This window comes from Nelumbo nucifera, chromosome 7 (genome assembly GCF_055504915.1).
Source record: "Nelumbo nucifera cultivar China Antique chromosome 7, China Antique-T2T, whole genome shotgun sequence".
Classification (NCBI taxonomy): Eukaryota; Viridiplantae; Streptophyta; class Magnoliopsida; order Proteales; family Nelumbonaceae; genus Nelumbo; species Nelumbo nucifera.
The window spans coordinates 48,057,752-48,079,490 of record NC_142655.1 but is presented as its reverse complement, the minus strand read 5'-3'; the positions used below and the strand labels follow the sequence as shown (position 1 = coordinate 48,079,490).

At 38.6% G+C, this 21,739-nt stretch overlaps 2 pseudogenes; both read right to left on the bottom strand.

Moving 5' to 3' along the window:
• Nucleotides 1–12,060: 12,060 nt before the first annotated feature.
• Nucleotides 12,061–12,639, bottom strand: LOC104608136 (autophagy-related protein 11 pseudogene; annotated as a pseudogene).
• Nucleotides 12,640–14,263: 1,624 nt separating this feature from the next.
• On the bottom strand, nt 14,264–21,121 carry LOC148790469 (autophagy-related protein 11 pseudogene; annotated as a pseudogene).
• Nucleotides 21,122–21,739: the final 618 nt, after the last annotated feature.

Here is a 21,739-nt window from a genome sequence, read left to right as displayed (position 1 = left end):
CGGTTTTCTCAGTTTGGTTCGACTTTTCGGTTTTTCATGGACACCCCTATTTACCACCCCAAACTCAACAAGAGTTCACATCAGCGCCCCACAATACCCCACCGTCCCAAGTGTTTTCTTCGTCATGCCATCAAGTGCCACCGTCACAAGTGTTTTTTTCACCATGCCATTAAGTGCCATCCACTCGATCGGCCAATTGTATGTCATTATTTATGTCTTGAGTGGAATAATTCATGTATTATGTAAGGGGGAATGCCAATGGTATTATTATAAATATTCAATATGATTTTTCACTATTTTGATGTTTTTTTATGTTATTCCCCAAAAAGTTTAACTTACTCTTTAAGGGGAGATAGGTAGTCGAGTGTGCCAATAGCGTGTAAAGGTTAAGCACTTGGTCCCATTGACATAAACTTGTGTGCTAAGGTTACCATCAATTAATGCAATACAAATAACCTTTTGACTAAGGGCTTGCTCGTTTCCACTTAACTCTTATCTTTTAAGAGGAATCTTTTAACTCTAAGAGAAAAATAGTTGTTCATTTCCTCTAATCTCTTATCTCTTAAAGTGCAACCATACAATTTTTTGTTTTTCAATGATACCCCCAAAAAGACAAACAAAAACTCTCATATATGGGGTCAAAATGGATATTTGATAATTTTCAAAATTCAGAACAACATTCTTTACATTTAGAGTTCAAAGGAAAGAAAAGTTCACTAATACCAATATATCTCTTGATGTAATTATTGCACTTTCAGATGTCAGACTTCAAAGCAAACGAACAAGCCTTAATTCATATGCTATCTTGTTGTCTTTTCTTGTGTTGTTGCTTTGCCACTTAGGCTTACTTGATGCATTCGGGTGTCACATGGGGCCCCAACAATTATCCACGTGACAATTGGTATCAAAGCCAAGAGCTCCTTCATATATTGGACCCTGTTCATCAACTCATTTAGCACGCACAATGAAGAGCAATTGTGACATCACCGACAAAATCTCATACGGACTGTCCCAAGCCCGCAACACCAATGAGGACCGAATCAACTCGAGATCGGGTTGAAGAACTCCACCTCAACATGGAAACAGTGGAGAATGATGCGGTGGAGCTAGAAGGGCAATTCAATGGCGCCTTTAGGGAGATCCATGACAAATTACAACACTTGGAAGTAGAGCCTTCCCAAATTAGCCTTCAAGGTCTAATGGACCGGTTCCAAGCGCAACTGGATGAGATGAGGGACAAGATGACACTCATAAAAAGGGCAATGGCCAACTCCTCCTATGCCTCGTCTACTCCAACCTCGATGCACGTAAAGGTACAACAACTAACACCATACTCAGGTTCTCGGGATGTTTGTGAGCTAAACAACTTCTTATGACAAGTTGAACAATACTTCGCCACCAATAGCATCCAAGATGAGCAAATTCAGGTATGTACAACTGCAATGTATTTGAATGATATTGCAATGTTATGGTCGCGTAGGTGTTGTCAGGACATTGATCATAGCACACACACCATCAATACTTGGATCGACTTCAAGTGGGAGATCAAACGCCAATTTTACCCTGAGAATGTTGAGTACCTTGCACGAAGGAAGATAAAGAACCTGAAGCACAAGGACTCATTGCATACCTATGTCCAAGAATCCTCATCCTTGATGCTTGAGATCTCCACCATGTTGAACAAGGATTTTTTGTTCAACTTCATGGACGGTATTAAACCATGGACTGAGCTTGAGCTACAACAGCGAAGGGTGAAAGACCTAGCAACCACCATGGTCATGGTTGAATAGCTTGTTGACTTAAAGAAGCCCGATGAAGCATACCACCAGCTACCTAGTCCATGCACCATAAGCTTGAGTGGAGGAGACCCACGATCAACTTCCACCAAAGAAAAGTCGTTGTACCCCAACAGACCAACTTATCAGCAACAAGGAAAGAAGCCACAAGAAGCTAATAAGTCCCAAGGCTACAAGTACACCAGGAGACCCACCACACCTCCTGTACCTTGCTTCATTTGCAACGAAATGCATTGGACAAGTGATTTTCCCATGCGAAAGAAGGTCGATGCCCTCATTGCCAAACTCAATGATAGTAAGGAAAACGACAAAGAGAAACCCATACCCACGCTAAGAGTAGGCACTCTCCAATTCATAAATACCATGGTCAAGAAAGAGGTCATATCTAAGCTGCCTAGCAAAGCCCACAAGGGGCTAAAATATGTAGACATCACCCTTGGTGGGAGGCTGACACAATCCTTGGTGGATACTGGGGCCACCCACAACTTTATCTCCCTCGCTAAAGCACAACGACTCAACTTAACCCCCACAAAACAAACAGGTTGGATCAAGGCTGTCAACTCAGGGGCCTAGGCCGTAGAAGGCATGGTTTGTGGAGAAGCACTACAAGTGGGACCATGGAAGGACAACATCAACCTATCCATGGTTCCTTTGGATGTTTTTCAAGTTGTCCTTGGAATGAAGTTTTTGACATAGGCGAAAGCATCCCTCATGCCACACATCGACAACTTATTCATCTTGGATGAGCATTCTCTATGCATGATCCCAATGACAATAACCCTCAAGGTACATGGAAAGCAGCTTTTAGCCTTGTAGTTGTACTAAGAAAAGAAGCAGGCACCCATGGAGTCAGTGCCAAGCCAGCAATAGAGAAGACCCTCACACCAACACCTAACATCAATGAAGGGGAAGTCATCACAAAGTAGTTTACACTGAAGCAATTCCAACACCAGAGCCAACCTCAACATCAGTGCCAGCACCAACACCGGCATCAACATCGCAACCATCCAGAATAGAAGATGCCTGGAAGACCCAAAAACGTCTACAACCACAACAATTTCCAATACAATCACCATCAGGGAGAGTGAGTGCCACCCTTTCCACATCAACATAGGTACCCTTTCCACCACCTTTCTCAAGCCAATTCTCATAGGAGCTTCGTGAGGAGTCATCTTAGGGGGAAAATCATAATGGGAACCAATACCCCAAAAATCCAAACAATCATTTTGACCCAACCCTGGCCTTAACTTTTCCTACCACCAAATGGGAACACCCAAATCTTACCTCAAAGCAACTAGGAAGGGACTTAATTTAGGAACTAGCTATAGGTTCTCCCACCATCAAGAGCACCCTAAAGCCTTCTGCCCAACCTTATGCCCAAGCTTTGGAGGAAACAATGTTCATGAAGCAACTAAAGAATCCTCCTTCATCAATAGCAAATCCAAGTAGCAAACAGAAGCCAGTCTTTGAGGACGAAGACTGAATTGAGTGGGAATGACTGTCACAAGTGTTCTCTTCATCGCACCATCAAGTGCCATCCACTTCTCGTAGCTCGCCAACCGCATGTCATTTTCTTTGTCTTAGGTGGGGCAATTATGAAGGGGGGAATGCCAATGGCATTATTGTAAATACTCAGTATGATTTTTCACCATTTTAATGTTTTTTTTTATGTCACTCCCCTAAAACGTTAACTTACTCTTTGAGGGGAGGTAGGTAGTTGAGTGTGTCAATACTATGTAAAGGTTAAGCATGAGGTCCCCTTGACACAAATATGTATGCTTGTACTTATCATCAATTAATGCAATACAAATAGTATTTTGACTAATTTGTATGCTATCTTGTTGCCTTTTCTTGTGTTGTTGCTTAGGCTTACTTGACGCATTCGGATGGTGCATGGGACCCCAATGACTAGTCCTGTGACACCACAACACATCCCGACCAGATGTGTTGTGGGGCATTGCGGAGAGCTGATGTGAACTCGCTCAACAAAGCCCTTTCAGTCCCTTCGTGCATCTCCTTCTTAGACTCATGTCAATAGTGCATTCTACATGTGTCCACCAAACCATTAGTTGATCTTTTAGCCCATTTGAATCTGACCTCAATTTATGTTGCTAGCCACCTCACCTCCTTCATACCTTGTCTATGGCTCCAAACCCCCAAGCTATTTATAATACATGAGACAAGGATGTATAAGTATACTATATCTCAACCTTTCTACAAAAACAATTCCAACCATTAAACAACCTATGATTTAAAAAATGTTGTATGATTAAAACAAAGCTTATCGTCAATAATCCAGGGATGAAATATCGTCACTAACCACCTCATTTACTGATTTTGCCCGCTTATCAAATAACCTATTGTTCCTCTTGTTCCATGGCCCCAAAAACTTTCATCTTATAATGAGTTTTTCTTTTTTTTTGATAAATGTGTAGTATTTTATTAAGAAATTCCAACTTGTAATGAGGGCACCAACTGTAACCCCACAAAAAGAGTATAATCCACAGAACTTAGGTTGATGCCCCTATGAACTATGCATCAAAGACTCCTTCAAGGGAATCTCCCAAAAAGGTCTAAAGCACATTATGACTAGTGTGGCATGCCTAGGTGCATAGGCTAGGCGTATTTCAAGGCCATGTGCCTTGTCTAAACCCAAGCATAATCCCTTTCACCTGAGGCCAGACATGCACATTTTAAACCCAAGCACAATCTACAGGCCCCTTCTCTCTAGACTTGTTCTAGTGAGCCATTTATCTAAAGTCATAGGCCAAACCAGAAAATTCACTTTTGAGGTGGGGGGAGGGGGGGTAGGATTCCAAATCTTTTTACAAGGCAAATCCAAAGAACTAGATCTACTTAGCTTTGAAGCCAAAGATCGCACTGAGAAGCACCCATCACCATTCCACTTCCAGCACCACTCATCCACCTTGCTAATATCAATTTCCTACCTCTGTAACATGTTCAACAACTCCAACACTTCACCAAATTCCAAGTCAAACAAGTTTCTTCTGAATTGAGGAGCCCAAACTATTGAATCTTCAGAAAAGACATGGGAATCAGCCACTGAGACATCTTGGTTAGTTGCAGAGCATAAGAGGATAGGGAAGGCCTTAGCCAAGGTACTGTCCATACACCAAGGGTCTCTCCAAAACTTTAACCTGTTACCTTTACCTATTATAAACCCCACCCCTTCATAGAAACAAGAGAACATTTCAAGATTCCTTTCCAAATAGAACAACCCCAGTTTGGAAGGGGGTCTTGAGAACACCAATCACCCCAGTTCACCCCAAAATTGGTTACAATATGGATTCCTTACCAAGAATTCCTTTCAGTGCCAAATTTCCAAATCCACTTACTAAGGAGGGTAGTGTTAAACAGTTTTAATTTTCTAATCCCAAGTCCCCCCCTTCTTCAATAGGAAGACAAGCTTGCTCCCACTTAATGAATAATGATATGGATTTTTCTTTTCTTCTTCCCAACCTTTCCATAGGAAATTTCTTTGTAAGCACTCTAGCTTTTTGGAAATTTTAGCTAGGATTAGGAAGAGGGAAAGGAAATAAGTAGGAAGTTTAGACAAAGTGCTCTTTATAAGAGTTTAGCTTTCTAGGAAGAGAGTTTTTTCTCCAACCTTTCAATCACAGGGTCCCACAAAGTAGGTGAAGTACATTTTTCCCTTAGAGGGAGATCCAAAAACTTTACAGGGAGGCTAGTCTTAATACAAATTAAATGGCCTAACTCAAAGTTTAATAAATTAGATTGAGGCTGGTCCAAAACCAGGATGATAATCACAAAATGAAAATGAATAGAAGCATTCAAATAATATAGGAATAGAAAGAGCACCAAATGAGGAAGAAGGATCGCATGTCTAGCACATCACAAAAACAATTGGAAAAACTACTAAATGTGTACCTTAGATTCCTCTATCTTTCTCAAAATAAGCATCAAGTCGCTTGCCTTATGTCTAGATTCTCCAAATCCAACAGTAAGATGATTTATAAGCACTTCTTTTAGCATATTTAACTATATCATAACAAATGTAAGAAATACTATTAGAGATTAACACACACAAAAAGGAAAGCATTAAGCTACAATATATTCATATTATTTTATAGACCTGCCTCTTTTGCCACTGTAAATATGATTTCTTGTCATATAACACCATTTGAAAAGTACAACACAATAATTCCAATGGAACCAAAAGTGTATCCATTCTTTTTCCAACTTTCCCTACAAGGGCATTAAGTAGGCCTTGCCTTACCCCAATGTCCCTTTCTTTTGAAATCTATAGAAAATAACAATTAAAGAGTAAAATAATCAACATGTTTAATTAGACTTGTTTTTGTAAAAATAAAAAAATCAATTAATAGAAAATAGTTTGTATCAATGAATTAAGAGGAAGAGATTCAAGAGAAGAAAGGGGAGAAGCATCAACCTTTAGGTGCATGTGCAGCCCCCTTTCTATTTATATAAATAAGCCTAAATACAATAGGATGGCTACTATAATCCTAATAGAAGCACTATAAGAAAATAAAATATAAGGGAGGTATGGTACATGAGATATTTGAATTGCTCTGGTTAAAGACTCCTAGGTGAATTGGGTATTTCTTGGGATGAATGATTGAAGTTGTATGATGAAAATCAAGCAAACCATTAAAGTTTCCAATAATCTAATATAACATGACATGACAAAACACACATAAGTAGATTCCAGAAAAAGGTTTCGAATGGGGAGGTATGTCTACCATTCATGGAGACCAATCAACAATTAGCAGGCACATTTACTAAAGAAGTTGCACAACTGCCATTTAAAGACAATTAATGTCTACGCTCAACTTGAGGGGACAGTAAGAATAGTTGAAAAGCTTTTGTTTTTTATCTTTTTCTTTACTAGGGGTCTTTCTGCCTTTTTTTTACTTTTTATAACTAAAGAAGGGTGCAAGGGTCAATATCTATTTTTCTACACAACAATGTAAAAGTGAATAGAACCAGTTGTGAACTTATGACATTCTCTTCTCCTTTTACTCTATTGGTGCATTGCTCTTTTTTTATTCCAAGTTCTCCAAGTATTATTATGTTTTGAGAAAAGGAAACTTTCTAGTAAAAAAGGATTTTTTTTGGGTGAGGGGGATATACATGAAAGATGTACAAGAAACAACAACAAACAATTACAAAGGTAAAGTATTAGCAATATACAATTCACTTCCATCCACCCCCAATTTAGAAAGAATATCATCTAGAGAGTTCAATAAAGTGCAAGAGAGTTCAAGGGAGAGTTTCCATATTTCATTCAACAAACGATTAAGTTTCTAGGGGCCCTAGTTAGAATTGGAGATCTAATTAATTATATTTTTGAAATATTCTTCCACCATAGAGGCCTGACATTAATAGATTTGGCAAGCCTTAAACTAATGAGGAGAGCTCTAGTCTCGGCTACAAAGGAGTCAACAAAGACAATAGATCCATTAAAGGCCCACAAAGGTTTCCTTTAGCATCTAACCTCAGATGGTCCCATATGACCATCAATACATCTGCAACTACAACCAAATTTTAGATAGAAACTCATAAGGACTTGGATCAGAGGGAAGAATGAATCAATGGGTAGGATCTGGAGAACAAATGATCTCAAAAAACATTACATCTCAACCAATGAAGACTAACACTCTAGGGTGGGTTCATAATGAAGATGTACTTGGCAGTATAGACACATCATGGGGGAGATTACTAAGATAAAAATGGATAGGCTTGTTTAGTGGAACTATAGAGCTATCAGGCAAATGGGTTAGAAAATAGGGGGTTCTTTACTTGATGTATTGCTTATGTGATTAGAAAAGATTGGGGTTAGGCCATCTCAATCTCTAGGGTGGTTGGTTTTAAGTTATAGTTGTTCATCAAAAAATAGACCAACACCCTGGAGAAGTGGGGAAGTGAACATCCAGGAGGTAATAAGATGAAAAACCTTTTTTTGATCAATGACAGAAATGTATTCATTAAAGAAAATTAAGGGAATACAAAAAGGGAGAGGTTATTTATAAAAAAACAAAAAAAAGGAGAGGTAAACTCTCATAACTCTCCCCAAACGTGTACAAAAAATAAATAAATAAATTACAACATAGCCCAAAGAATATGACCCCTCCCCACTCCTAGTTTAGCTAACACATTGGGCTAAGCAATTAGCATCTCTTTTAAACAAATTTAGGTTAACTTCCATTCGTTGTGTGAGATACCTAAACTACCTTTTATCATTGATGTAGTCCCACCACCTTGAATCCTCCTTTCGAAGCCAACTGATAACCAACTTTGAATCCCCTTCAATTATTAGTTTTCATTGGCTTTCTGAACTCCTTCTATAGGTACATAGTGCTCAATCAAACCCTTAGAGAACATCAAACATCAAGATTAACACCACAAAGTTGCGTGCGAACAACCCATAGTCAATCCCCATGCTACAATGAACCCGCAATACACCATCAACCCTGCGATGAACTCATAATGCGTATCGCAAAACTGCGATAAACCCGTGGTCCACCAGGCCTACTCGGTGCCTAAACCAAAGGAAACCATGATCGAACCCATCCAATGGCCTCAAGCCTACTCGAACATGCGATGAACCTACGCCCACCAAAGTGGGCTTGTAAGCCGCTGGTGTGCGATAAATCAGCGGCTTACAAGCCCACTTGAGACCCAAATCAAGAGAAACCGAGGCTGAGCCCATGGCGAGGCCCACGTGCGCCCGAAGGCACGTGGAACCTGCAACAACAAAAGACATGGTGAAATGCCACATGGAGTCAACAAAGCGGCGCCTAACAAGTGGTGACATCATCAATGCTACGTCAATTAAGTTAAACTGCGCAAAAGGTGGTAGCAGGCGCGAGTAATGAGGAATCTTAAAGAAAAGGAAAGACAATCCTCGGGAAGATCCTCATGAGGCACGTGGTGAAATCCTGGTAGTGCACTTAATAATTGACAGTGAATCCAATATTCCCTTTCCCGATACGTTGCAAATACCCTTATCTCCTACCTTTTATGATCTTGGGATCTTCCCCATAAATAGAGGTTCTCCTCGTATTGAAATTCAATCGATCCTTAGCATTTGGCACCCAACACTCAAGCACACTCTCCCTCCACTCCCTCACCTCAGCATCCCTAACCCTGGGAGCTTATTCTCCTACTCACCGGCCTCTCTCTGTCTTTCAAAGAGACCACTCCCCAACCTAGCCTTACCCCACCTACACCTTCCATAACAGCAAAGATTTCAGCTCTCAAAGAATCTCCAACACCTATAGGACTTGAAAAGAGTTCCAATATTCTGCTTTCCTCATTCTTGAAAGCTCCTATGCCTAATGGACTCAGATTACCTTCACTACTACCATCAAATTTCAGCTTATTAAATCCATAGCTTGGGGGAGACCAAATTGGCCTAATAACAAGTTTCAATGAGCAAAATCAGCCACCAACCTCTAGTTCCTCAACAATTTAGCAGTCGAAACTCCTTTAAATAATTTAAAGTTTTCACCTAGTGGACCACTCTAATAGTGATGGCTTCAATAATGGCTTCCCTACTCCTCTCTTTTTCTGCAAATGTTCTCTGGTTCCTCTCTTCCCATATTGTCCAACAAAGTGCAGCTATCATTGTCGACACAAATTTCTTGTATTTCAATTAACACAAAATATGGAGACAAATTACAAAAAATAAATTTTGTAATAAAGGAAAATACAAGGTATTTGAACTCTCTTTGATTTTTGCTCGATGACGTGAGCAACCTCTGATTAACGGTTGAATTCGGTGAACACGAGGGCCATTGGCATGTTTCTCATACTTCTTGAAGTGTTGGTGTAGATTTCCTTAATTTTGGTGCGTTCAGAGATTTGGTGTAGTCTTCACTTCGGGTTTCGCGCTTGATTGACTTGGATGATGACTTTCTAAGAAGGCCCATTTGTGGTGGTTTAATCTTCTTGGGAGAGCTTGAATCCATGTTTGTTGTAGAGAACGAAGAAGCTTTTCCCTTCTTTCTTCTCTCTTGATCTTGTAGTTGCTGGAATTTGCAGGAGCTTGTGGTTGCTTGCAATCTTTAGTATTGGTGTCTAAGAGCTTCTTGCAGTGTGTTTGTTAAAAATAGAAGCTCTTTCTTCCTAGGCAAGGCTATTCATGGCCAAGGATTAGGGCTGCCACCTCAGCCCACTTTTTCCAACCAATCCCATGTGAGTAGGGTATTAGGTTAGGGTTAACTCCCATACATGCACCATTATGTAGGAGTTAGTGGTCTTGCCAAAGGGACCACCCTATTACAATAGGGTATGGGCCTGATTAGTACACTTGGATCCTTGGGCCATTTAGTCATATTTATGTAGACTTGGGCCTTTGGCCCATGGAGGCCCACATTAACTTGAGAGGGCAATCATGTATATTAAGCCCATTTATTTGGCTTAAATATTCACATGTCTACAAATGCCCACTCGAGAATGAGGTGACAAAGCTTTGTAGCGCCGATATCCTCGACGATGTTGATATCCCTGTTGGATGATTGTTCAACATGGCCATTTAGGAAGTCCTTCACATAGCTAACAAGCCTCGAAGAGAAGATGCATGCATAAACTGAAGTTTCAGAATTGCGGTACATGAGGACTCTTCTATTATGGAGCTTTGCATTTGCAGACATCGTTCTTTTAGTAATTTCTTGGAACACCTGCATTTTCTTGTAGGCTTTCTAATCTGATCATGATGGACGGTTTGACAAACCACACTATTACAATTGATGAGGTCAAGTAGCATTTCATCCGTTTTCGCTTGAGTAAGGATTAATAGCCGATAAGCTTACTTTGTAGAGTCCATGTCGGAGTCTATGTCCTTCAAGGAGGAGACTTCGAAGAAACCTATACTCCTAATTGAGTACGACTACCATATATTTATAAATTCACATTAAAATCATGAGTCCCCACTTTTGCTCACCCTACTGTTTACAACTTTGATCGTCGCTGGGTTTTGGTGTGGAGACGATTGCTAAGGGTTATTCAGTTTGTTGCTAAAAGTTTAAGACTGGTCCACTACAAGAAAATAGTCAAAGATGGCGGACATAGGACCGTTGGCATAGTCCTTTAGACCGTCGCTTCAGATCTAAGGCGGCGGTCATGAGTCTGCCCCTTAAACCACTACCGGCCTAGGTCAAGACCACCGACTTAAACAAAAAGACCGCCACCTTTGAGGACCGATCCGACGTGGTTCAATCATTCCTAAACCAGTGGTATGTTAGAACCACCGGCTCAGAAGCAATAAAGTTGGTGGTCTGGACCGCTGGCTTAGATCTCTTTAGATTGCTGCCTTAGGTCCGTCAAAATGTTGCTTTCATTTTTAGGTGGCGGTTTGGACCGCCAATTTAGATTTCTTTGGAACGCCGCCCTAGGTCCATCGGAATGTTGCTTTCATTTTTAGGTGGTGGTTTGGACCGTTGGCATAGATCTCTTTTATGTCTAAGGTGGCGGTTGTATGACCGTCAACTTTGTTTTTTTTTAATTTTTTATTATTTATATCAATTTGGTTTCAACATTTTTTTATACCTATTTAATACAAATCTCATGGCAGATAATGCATAAAAATCAATTTAAATAAAAGATGCAAATTAAGAATAAAAAACTTTTAATTAAATTATTAATTATTATAATATCAAAAACAAATAGCTTAAATATAATATCCAATTAATATAAAAAAGTACAAGGCATTTAAAAAAAATATTCTCGAATAATGTAACAAATCTTTCAATGCAAATCCACTTAACATAATGGTTTAACCTGTAAATCATAATATATAAATTGTTAGATAATGTAAAGTAAATGAGATATCAAATTCAATTCTTAGTCAAATTAGAGCCGCATCTGGGTTTTGCACTCAAGGCACAATTTAAGAGTACAAATATAGATATGTAGAGTGCAAAACCTTATATTTTTATAAATTTGTACAATACACATGGAAACAATACAAATGTTTTCAAAATTTGAGGGTGCATTTGGTTCGCGGATATGACCGGAATCGGAATCACTTATTCTTGGCACTTGTTTGGTTCAGTCAGGAATTGGAATCCAATTGTTGTTGTTTGGTTCAACTAGAAGCTGGAATCATCCAAAGTTTCCAATTGTCCCTGTTAAAAGAATCTCAAAAACATCCACTAATTATATATTTTCAGCATATACACATATTGGCAACATGCTACCAAGTGCATATATGGAGAAAATATGAAAAAAAAGTAAAGAAAAACACATAAATGAACAAAAATCACAAAAAAAAATTCTCCACCATCAACGAATCCAACTAAGGATTTAGCATGCCAGAGGACTCAATCATATTTTCATCAACCCCTTCTCGGGCTTTGCTTGGATGGCTATTGAAATGTTCCACTTTTGCATCCAATGAAGCTGTGTAGGAGAACTCATCCATGGGTTTAGTAGAGATGTAAGGCATGTGGGCCTCCCCATCTCCCGATAGTTTTGATTTGCACTCTTCAATTTTAACAAATGAATTGGTAAATTCAAAGACATCCTTACCACTTGAAAGATTGTGTCCTTGAAGATACTAGTCAGACAATCTTTGCTCTAGCTCTTGCATGCGCTTCTCATATGACAATCATTGCATCTCCTTCATCTTTACATGGATTAAAGATGCTTTACATATTCATCCTTCAAATGCAAAGCTTAAGCTGTCTTCTCTACTACATTCTTGAGTAAATTATCCAGCTTACTATCATCCAGTGAGTCATACTCAATTTCAAGGCTAATTGAACAAGAAGCAAGTTTGGCTTTTAGTGTTGGACAATTATGCCCTTAGCTCCAATCAGATTGATGTACCTTTTGACATTTATCGTAAATGAATAAAGTACACAATTGATTCATGTCATTGTGGTGTGTTTCTGTGTAATACCCTTAAACTGGACACTTAATGAGATTCGTGTTAGTTTAGAATCTTCACAGCCGTTGGTTAGACCTGGGGAGATTTATCCTGCCAAGGCTGACACTGATGTACCACCAAGTTGGTTGGGGTGGCTTGTCTCAGCTGCTAGGGTGAGACTTGAGGTACATGCAGTGTGGGTTTTCTTAAAACCTTGAACCGGACCGAAATTCCAGTATTACCCTAAATCTTGGAGATAGGTGGACAAAACTGGAATGTTACACCTGACCCCTAGACTCAATTATGGTATTGCACTAGGTGTCGGATTGAACTATCTTTGATATGCCAATCAATGAGATCCTTAGAGGGGGTCGAAACCTGGGTATGTTGGAACAGACTGAGAATTCATCTGAGTGGATGATCATAGTGACAGGATCAGCTCCTTTGTCGGACAAAGTGAATGATCGGGGATGCACTCTCTCTGATGGAAACCTAAACTGCTAGTAATTGATTTCAACCGTTGAAATTTGTTTTGCAAAATATATTTATATAAAGATATGCATATATATATATATGGTTTTGAAACATCTGCAAAATGTTTCAATTCCTAAGATCCATGTGATTAGAGAGTGCAACACTATTCCTTACAATCGAGGGAGAAGTCCTCTTTTGTCGGGTAATGTTTGATCATTATGGGCTGAGAGGTTAAGTGTAAGACCATTGAGAGTAATACCTGATGGGCTAATCTTGCATCTGCCCATAGTCCTTGGGTTTTCATAAGGTGGCTGGACCCAAGGACCATTTAGTGTAAATGTTTGGCCCATTAAGATCCCATGGTAATGAACTCAGGGGTTCACTATCTCCTACAATGAATTCGTTCAGGCCTTGTAACAAAGGCTGGGCTGAACCCATGTAGCTGATGTGTAGATCAATGTTTGGATCACACGCCATACAAGGATAGCCAACTGGGCAGTGGGTTAAGAGGTTAAGTGAGCACATAGACTTAATGGGCCTAAAGCCCATTCAAACTGACTTAATAAGATTAACTAAATAGGGGGCGGTTTTAGGATTTGGATCAGCAGATAGGATAAGGGGTTATCACTATCCACTTAAAGAGTCCAGATCCAAATAAAGATTTGGATCAGGAAACTCCTAATTTGATTAGGAAGGGTGATCTTTATCTGCAGATAAGATAAGGGATTATCCTTATCTCTTAAAGAGAGTCCAGATCCAAATAAAAGATTTGGATAAGGAAACTCATAATAGGATTAGGAGATCTTCTCTTTAAGACTATAAATAAGAGAGCGGGGCAGACCTCCAAATACACTCATAGTCTGTTGAATTAAGAGAGAAGACAACTCAGAGTTTGACTGCTCCTGTCTTCTGCTCTTTTCTTCTTGTTCTTGCCGCCCCTACCCAGTTCAATCTCCACCTGTGGGAGTGATCAAGAATCATTCTTGATATTGCTTCTTGGTAGAATAGTCAATCTGAAGTTGTGCTCACCAACCCTCTACTACATTTTTGCTGAAGAGTCGTCCTGCTGATTCTGCTTCACCTCACACTGTGTCATCTTCAGTGGAAGTAGTATTTGGTTTTCTCCTTGAGCGTTAACACCTCCATTGGGAGTTATCATTACTCCGTATCAAGTATATCTCTCTCCTCCCTTTTGGTTTCAGATATGATCCTGTTTGGTTCAAGATTGATCCTTAAAAATGCAATTTTCTAAAATAGGGAATGCGATTCCCAGATATGAGAGAAAATTTTTTTTGAAATTTCACCCAACCTTCATTCAGGGTTCGGCCATCCATATGATGGATCTCTAATCCCTTCATTTAGCCTTGCATTCTCTACCTCCACCTTGCTTGTTCCAGCAATTTCTACTGAGTCATATCCTTCAAGTAACTCCACAAAGTCAAATTTGTCAGAGAGTTCCCCACAAGACTCTTCTTCCTCAGCCAATTGAAAACCATCATTTGACATGCAAAATGACCCTTTTGATGCTCCCTATTTCTCACCTTTAAAAGGAATATGTACCAAATATACAAGTGCATAACGATTAGTATCAACCTCCAACAAATTAGAGTCAAAAGGAGCAATATTTACATCACACTCATTGGAAGTATCAAATAACCCCATGGATGCAAATACATCCCGAGGCAAGAAAGCACTCTGTGCTCTCAAGAATTGCTCCCGTCTTCTAACTTCAACCTTCCTCTTTGTTGTAAGCCTTTCTGCCAATTGTCAAGCCATGCCCATGTACAACTTCATAGAAGCCTTCCTTCTCACCACTTCTTCAAGGTAGGCTCTATATGCAGGACTAATACCATGTACGAATTTTAGATCTGCAAACAGATCTTCTTGGCACACTATTGCCTCTTTGGAAGCTGGAAATTATAGCCGAACATCTCTAATGATGAATTGAACATATGCAACCTTTTGCATACAAATATCGACAAAATGGTTCATATCATTCTTCTTATCCTTAAAGACATCCAACAACTTGGAAATGGATCGATCACAAGATAGCATCTTGGGTAAGTGATGTTTGTCATGGCATGGCTCTCATACATAGGGCCTAGGGATGAAACTGCATCATGAGGATGGAGTGATGTAGATAATTGGTAGCTCAGACAACCATCCGCTAGCTTCTTTATAGTGATGACATCCTTGCTGCATAAAAATACAAGAATAAATTTTTGGATGATAATGAAGACAAAACTATAAATATCTTCAAATATATGGTGTAATCACCATGGTAAGGCTATGGAGGTCAAGTCTTCGAAGGTCCAAAGATGGTGGCGGGAAAGAGAGAGGACGTGGGGGAGAGAGGAGAAGAGAAGAGAGAAGGGAAAATCCCCTTGTGAGAAACGCTAGGTCAGAGTTATGATTCTGTCACCCTAGGGAAGAACTGCTCTCTCCCTTTTATAAGGAGGAAGTTAAGGTTATCAAGGAAGTTCTTTTCTGTTAGGAAATGGATCTTTTCTGTTAAGAAAGAAAATCTTTTCTTTTGTTTGAATATTAAAAGATCATTATTAGAGAATTCTATCCCTTTCGGATTTTCTCCATATGCGACCCTATCATACTGATGTAGCACGGGTGACATCATCGTTTGGCAGACGTACTTTCACTAAACTCGCATTTGTAACTTAAAGACGTACATGTAATCGGTATCTATTCCCGTTTTACTATGATTCTACGGTTTTGTAAGGTTTCATTTGGTTTGAGGAAAAGTTTATGTGGGACGGGAAAGGGTGGGATGGGATGGAATGGAATGGAATGGGATGAGAAAGTGTGAAAATTTTATTTTCTTCCGTTTGGTTGTACAAGGGAAAATAGTGAAAAAATTCATTTTTTCATGTTTCTTTCCCTCTCTCATATTATGAATTAATGAAGTGAATTAAGGGCCAAACAACCAAACTAGTTGATGTAATCCATCTAATATATATATTTCTAGAATCATATTTTAATGATGTTGATTGTAACCATCACATTTGATACAAACCATTGATGGGCCCACGTCATTTGAATTTCATATGGCAAGTTATGGCCCCATGCAAAAACAGCTAGTAGTCCTATTTTGCAATCAATCAACCTGTAACTATAATTGTATTACTGCCCTTGGACAATAGAGCTAAGTTGGACTCCCAATGATAGACGTTCATTAATCAGTAAAGCTTAAGGCTTGTGTTATATGTGCGTCAAAAGATTTTGCAAGTATTGGAATGATAGCTTAATGGCATAAGAGTGAACACTGAAGCGTTGGGATGAGAACCTCTGCCTCAATTCATATATGAAACACATTGGCATAAGCCGCCTAAGGATGTAAGGTATGTGGCTTACCATGCATGGGGTGTCCCCCCCAAGCCTTCCCCCAAAGAGTAAACTTCACACCTTTTAAAATATTAATTTGCCATACGGCATAATTGAAGACATGATGTTAATGCACCTGTATCTGCTTTTCTATATTGCCAAATTTGTCAAATTTTTGAAAGATAATCTGTTACCAATGGAAGTGTTGGTGTGTTTTTTGTTTCATAGGAAAAAAAAGGGGTTCCTCTTGTAGCACATGAAAAGTTTCAGGAACCTAGAGAAGTGGAGGTTCTCTCTTTTCCTCTTCTAACCCCCAAAAAAATCTACCCATTCAGTTCCCTCTTCTAATCCCCAAAAAATCTACCCATTCGGTTTTCTCTTTTAACCCCAGATAAATCTACAGTAAATCAAGGAATGAAGTTAGCACTTCAGAAGAACCAATCAGTTCCCTCTTTTTTCTTTTGGTAATAGCTGCATCGTCTTCTTTGATCATGGTAGAGAAGGGTTCTAAAATCAAACCAAAAGAATAGGCAGTCTTATTGGAAGTCATAATGAAAAAAAAAATGCACACCACTGTAAATCGATCAGAGAAAACCCCTGTACCTAACAAATAACATCACTTCAAAATAACAAGAAAACAAAAAAAAAACCTTCGTCACAGCACTGTAACGTGAATCTCAGAGAAAACCCCTGTACTTGTGCATGTCCTGAAGAAGATGAAATGGAGATTCTCCTTTTCTCACTAAAACAGATTGTCCTACCAAATGTCGCCTATACAAGGAGAATGGAGCTTCTCCTTGCCGAAAATAATGAAGAAGATGAAATGGGATCAATCATTGCAGAGACCGGCGCAACTATGGTAAAAACATTCTTATCCACCAAAATATACAAGAAAATATAGGAAATGGCTCGCCAAAGCAAGATGAGTGTAGATCTGGTCTTGCCTTTGCTTGATATCACCAAAGAAGTCGTCGGAGATATGACCATTGGAATGCCTGGCCGAAGGAAGGAGGAAATTCTTAACTTTTCTTAGTCGCATCACACGTTTTTCCTTTCTCACTAGGGTCGCACCATTTTGGTGGGATCCCATTTACTTATTTTTGGGATCCTGCGCCTCACTCTTTGCTCATCCCATACTACACTATCCCAAAATGTATCATTTAGGAATATTCTTCTTTTCCCATCCCTTTCCTTCAAACCAAATGGAGCCTAATGGTGTCGGGTTCATCGTAGTTTTACGCATGTTTAGGGTTCACTGTAATCGCACACGTGTCCTAGCTTTATCGAGGATTCGCGCTAGCCGAAGTTCATCGTGACTTGTCCCAGATATGAATTTATCACAGTCACGGTTCTACGATGAATTCATCGCAATTGTGCGATGGGTTCTGGATTAATCGTAGGCGTCCGTATAGTGTTGTTTTAATACCTTTTATACTTTGAGGGTCTTAGTAACCATTGTATACCTAGACATGGATTGAATTATAACATAAGTCACATAATAAAATATGCAAGGGTTACTAGTGGTTAAACTTTACAATGATATGATCATGCAGCATTGGAGAAACAATCCTGTTTATTGATCAAAAACAAAAAAAAAAATAGTGCTGCTTAGGTGGTAAATTCATACAAGTGTTTAATTCTGTTAAGTCAAAACATTTCTACATTGTTTGGGAACATTTGTACTACTTAAATCTTTCAAATACAAAACCATTAAGGTTCTGATGCAGCTATTCTCCAAAAAAGAGAATGGAGAAAATAAATACAGCATGCATGGTTTTATGCCACCAAGAAGCAAGTGGAGCAAGACTCTTCAATCAATGCAACATCTCTATAAGAATTAAAAAAAATAAAAAAAAAGCATTTCTAAAACTTGCATAGTTTTAAGCACAAAACAAAGAAAGGTTTTTTTGCTACCAATCTCCTTAAAAAATAATGAAAGTTGAGCAAGCCTGTTCTAAATAAATGTTAGTCAACATGATATACATGGTTTGATGAGTATAAATTGCATCCAGGCTTTGTCTAGACATTGTTCCAAAAATTAAGACATTCTAGACTGCAAAAATTAGGATCTCATTTGACATGTGGGGTTGCCACTAGAGTTAAATGGATAAATTTAACTGGACATTTGAAAAAGCCCTAAATATTTTTCATTAGTTCATTATAAACATTTGACATGAGTGACCTCATTTGAACTGATCCATATTACTTGTTAAAGCAAAACAAATACTGCTAGGGCACTTTCTTGTAAGCTCCCTTTGTATGACTGCTTGTTGAACATGGATTTTTTTGTTGATTAATGAAGTTTTACTTCACCTTTTCTCAAAAAAAAGAAAGAAAGAAAGAAAGAAAGAAAGAAAGAAAGAAAGAAAGAAAGAAAATATGTAGTAATCTACTTGCACCAATCAAAGATAGAAGAGGGAAAAGACATTAACCCAAAAATTCTGAAACATAAAATCATGAACCCCATTTCAACAAGTGAATATTTCATAAACACTTCAATTATTTGAAAGTTCTAAAGATAAAAGTTTAGTTCACTTCAATGGTGAAGGAGATAGGAGAATCCTCATATTAAAGCCAACTTGAACTTTAAGAGTAATTAAACAAAGGCTAATAAGGAAAAACAATAGACAAGAGAAGCATTTACAAGTTAACAAGAACAATAGAAAAAGAGGCAAATTTTGCACATCCCAACCTAGGATGCCAATCAATTCCCTAACCAATGTTATAAAAATAGAACCAACAACCCAAGTTCCTACAAGGTTTGTAAAAGCATTTCGACTAAAACAATACCATAATATTAAGTCTGGTCAATATATTGATGTTGTTTGAATATGAAAAATCCATGGTCAAAAAAGAAATAAAAAACCAGAATATCAGATAATGAGCTTCTATGAACAAATGACACCTATAAGAAAATTCCTCCTGTGCAACTATCATTGTTTTTCTGTATCACATGGTTGGCATTAGTAATCTTAGGTAAGCATTATTGGTCTCCAAAGGAGGTTGCACAAACAAGAGATGGTAAAAGAAATGCTTGCATTTGGACAATGCCATGTTGAGAAGAAACTTGCATGGAATCCATGTTCATCTATCTTGACTATCTTGACACATAATCAAGTTTCTTTTCTTGATTTTGATCATCTATGCCAGCCATTGAAGGGAGTTCAGCTTCATGTTAGGTTTTTGATTCTTGGTTGCAAAATCATGCCATTGGGACCTCACTGAGGGCCAAATTCAGATCCTTCAAAAGCTTTCACCATTATGTTTTGAACTTCTCCCATCATCAGGAATTTTGTGCCAAGAAATGTTTTTTTTTTCTTTGGGAAAATTTGCCACTTCAGGCTAGTCCTATACACATTTCTCTCTGGTGTTGGTTATATTACTTAACTCCACTTGTTGATGCTCTATCTGCTTTACAACTTTTGAAAGATCTCTAGTAAAAGACATGGTCATGGTCTCTTCCTTGGTGAGGTGCTGCTTTCTTATCTTTAATATAGCCTATGAAACATCTCCAATTGATGGTCACTTTCTTGGGCTTTTGGGGAGGCACCTACAAGCAATGCTGGAAAGGAGCCCAACTTCCTTAAGGTTGCACCTCCCAACAAGTTGCTTATCAAGTATTTCTTCCACACCATCCGAGCTCATTGCCGCCGAGAGAGAGAGAGAGAGAGAGAGAGAGAGAGAGAGATCGGTGATGAATGCTAGATTCTTTGGCACCCACCATCCACACCATCTGCCAACCTATGTGTGCCACTCACCATTCCTATTCCTAGGGCAGAGTCATCTCTAATTAATCCATGATTAATGCATATAAATAAAGACCAAGTGTTGATCCATGGTGAATAACATATAAATAAACATGACTTCATGCTTTGAAGAATACGTCATGATTTCTTTGACATAGACTTTCACTAATCTACTTTATTATATGTTTTCAATAGGGAAATTCAAATCAGATTCAGATCTTTCTTCAGGGATTTATTATGATCAGTCCAACTTAATTTCAGCCCTTACTTTTACTATTAACCGGCCATAAAAGTACCCCATCCAGCAATAATAAACTACCCAAGCAAATGCTAACCTGAAGTCATCTCTATTTTAACAAATTCACAAATGGGGGGGGGGGTTGAAGCTGGTTTAGGATCATTCAGATGCAAGCAAATTCAAAATGATAAACTTAGATCAATTGAGTTATGCAAACTTAAACGAACTCAGAATGAAAACTGATCCTAGCACGTAATTATCCACAACTTGATTGAACTTTTTGTTGTGAGTTATTTCGAAAGTAAATCAGAAACTAGTTTGAAAACAAATTATTTCATAGAACAAATACATGAAAATGTGCAACAGAACCAGCTTCTTTTTGGGAAGCACATATGGCTAAGACAATGTCATAAAGCTCTTTGCTTACCTCCTTACCCACAAGCTTCATTTCCCACAACTGTCTTTCAGCCTCAAGTCCTCTACCAACACATACATACATGGCAAAAAGCCTCTCATGGACAAATTCTAAATGTGTGGAGCTTCCTTCTTGAAATACCCAACTAGACAATTGTACTCCGTCCCTTAGAAGATCTGACTTGTACTCCTCAACAAGTCTTGCATTTTCTAAATCAAGTACAGCTACCAAATTGGTCTTCATGAAACCTTTTAATTTACCCATTCAACTCTTTGACCACAACTGTCATTGCTATAAGGTAGTTGTAGACCACAGGTTTAGGAGTGGTCCTCAAGCTATAACTTCTCTAGAGCTCCTCAAGTATATTTCAGCACTATTGAACTTAGAAGTGGAGGTTGGCAACTCATAGTTCAAGCTTTAATTATATCAAAAACAGCAAACAAGTAAGACTTTAAGTATTTCCAGCACCGAGAATGGATGCAGGTCTGCTTAGCATAATGATTGAACCTACAAATCATATCATATAAATTTTAAAATTATATTCAAATATTTTAACCATAAAAGATAGACAGGGTAAATAAAACTTACATGGACACACTAGCAGTTCCAACTGTTTTATAGCGTCCATATGGACACACTAGCAGTTCCAAGCAAAGCAATTGGAACACCAATAGCAGTTCCAACTGTTTTATAGCGTCCATATGGACACACTAGTGGTGCATCACTTATAATTGGAACATTGATCATGACCTCTGTTCATCCATAACCAAGTGGCACACCACCTAAATCTTCTGAGGATCTAAACTTGTAATGATTGCTTTGGCAATGGATACAACTCCTCCTTGCATGAAAGTCAACAAA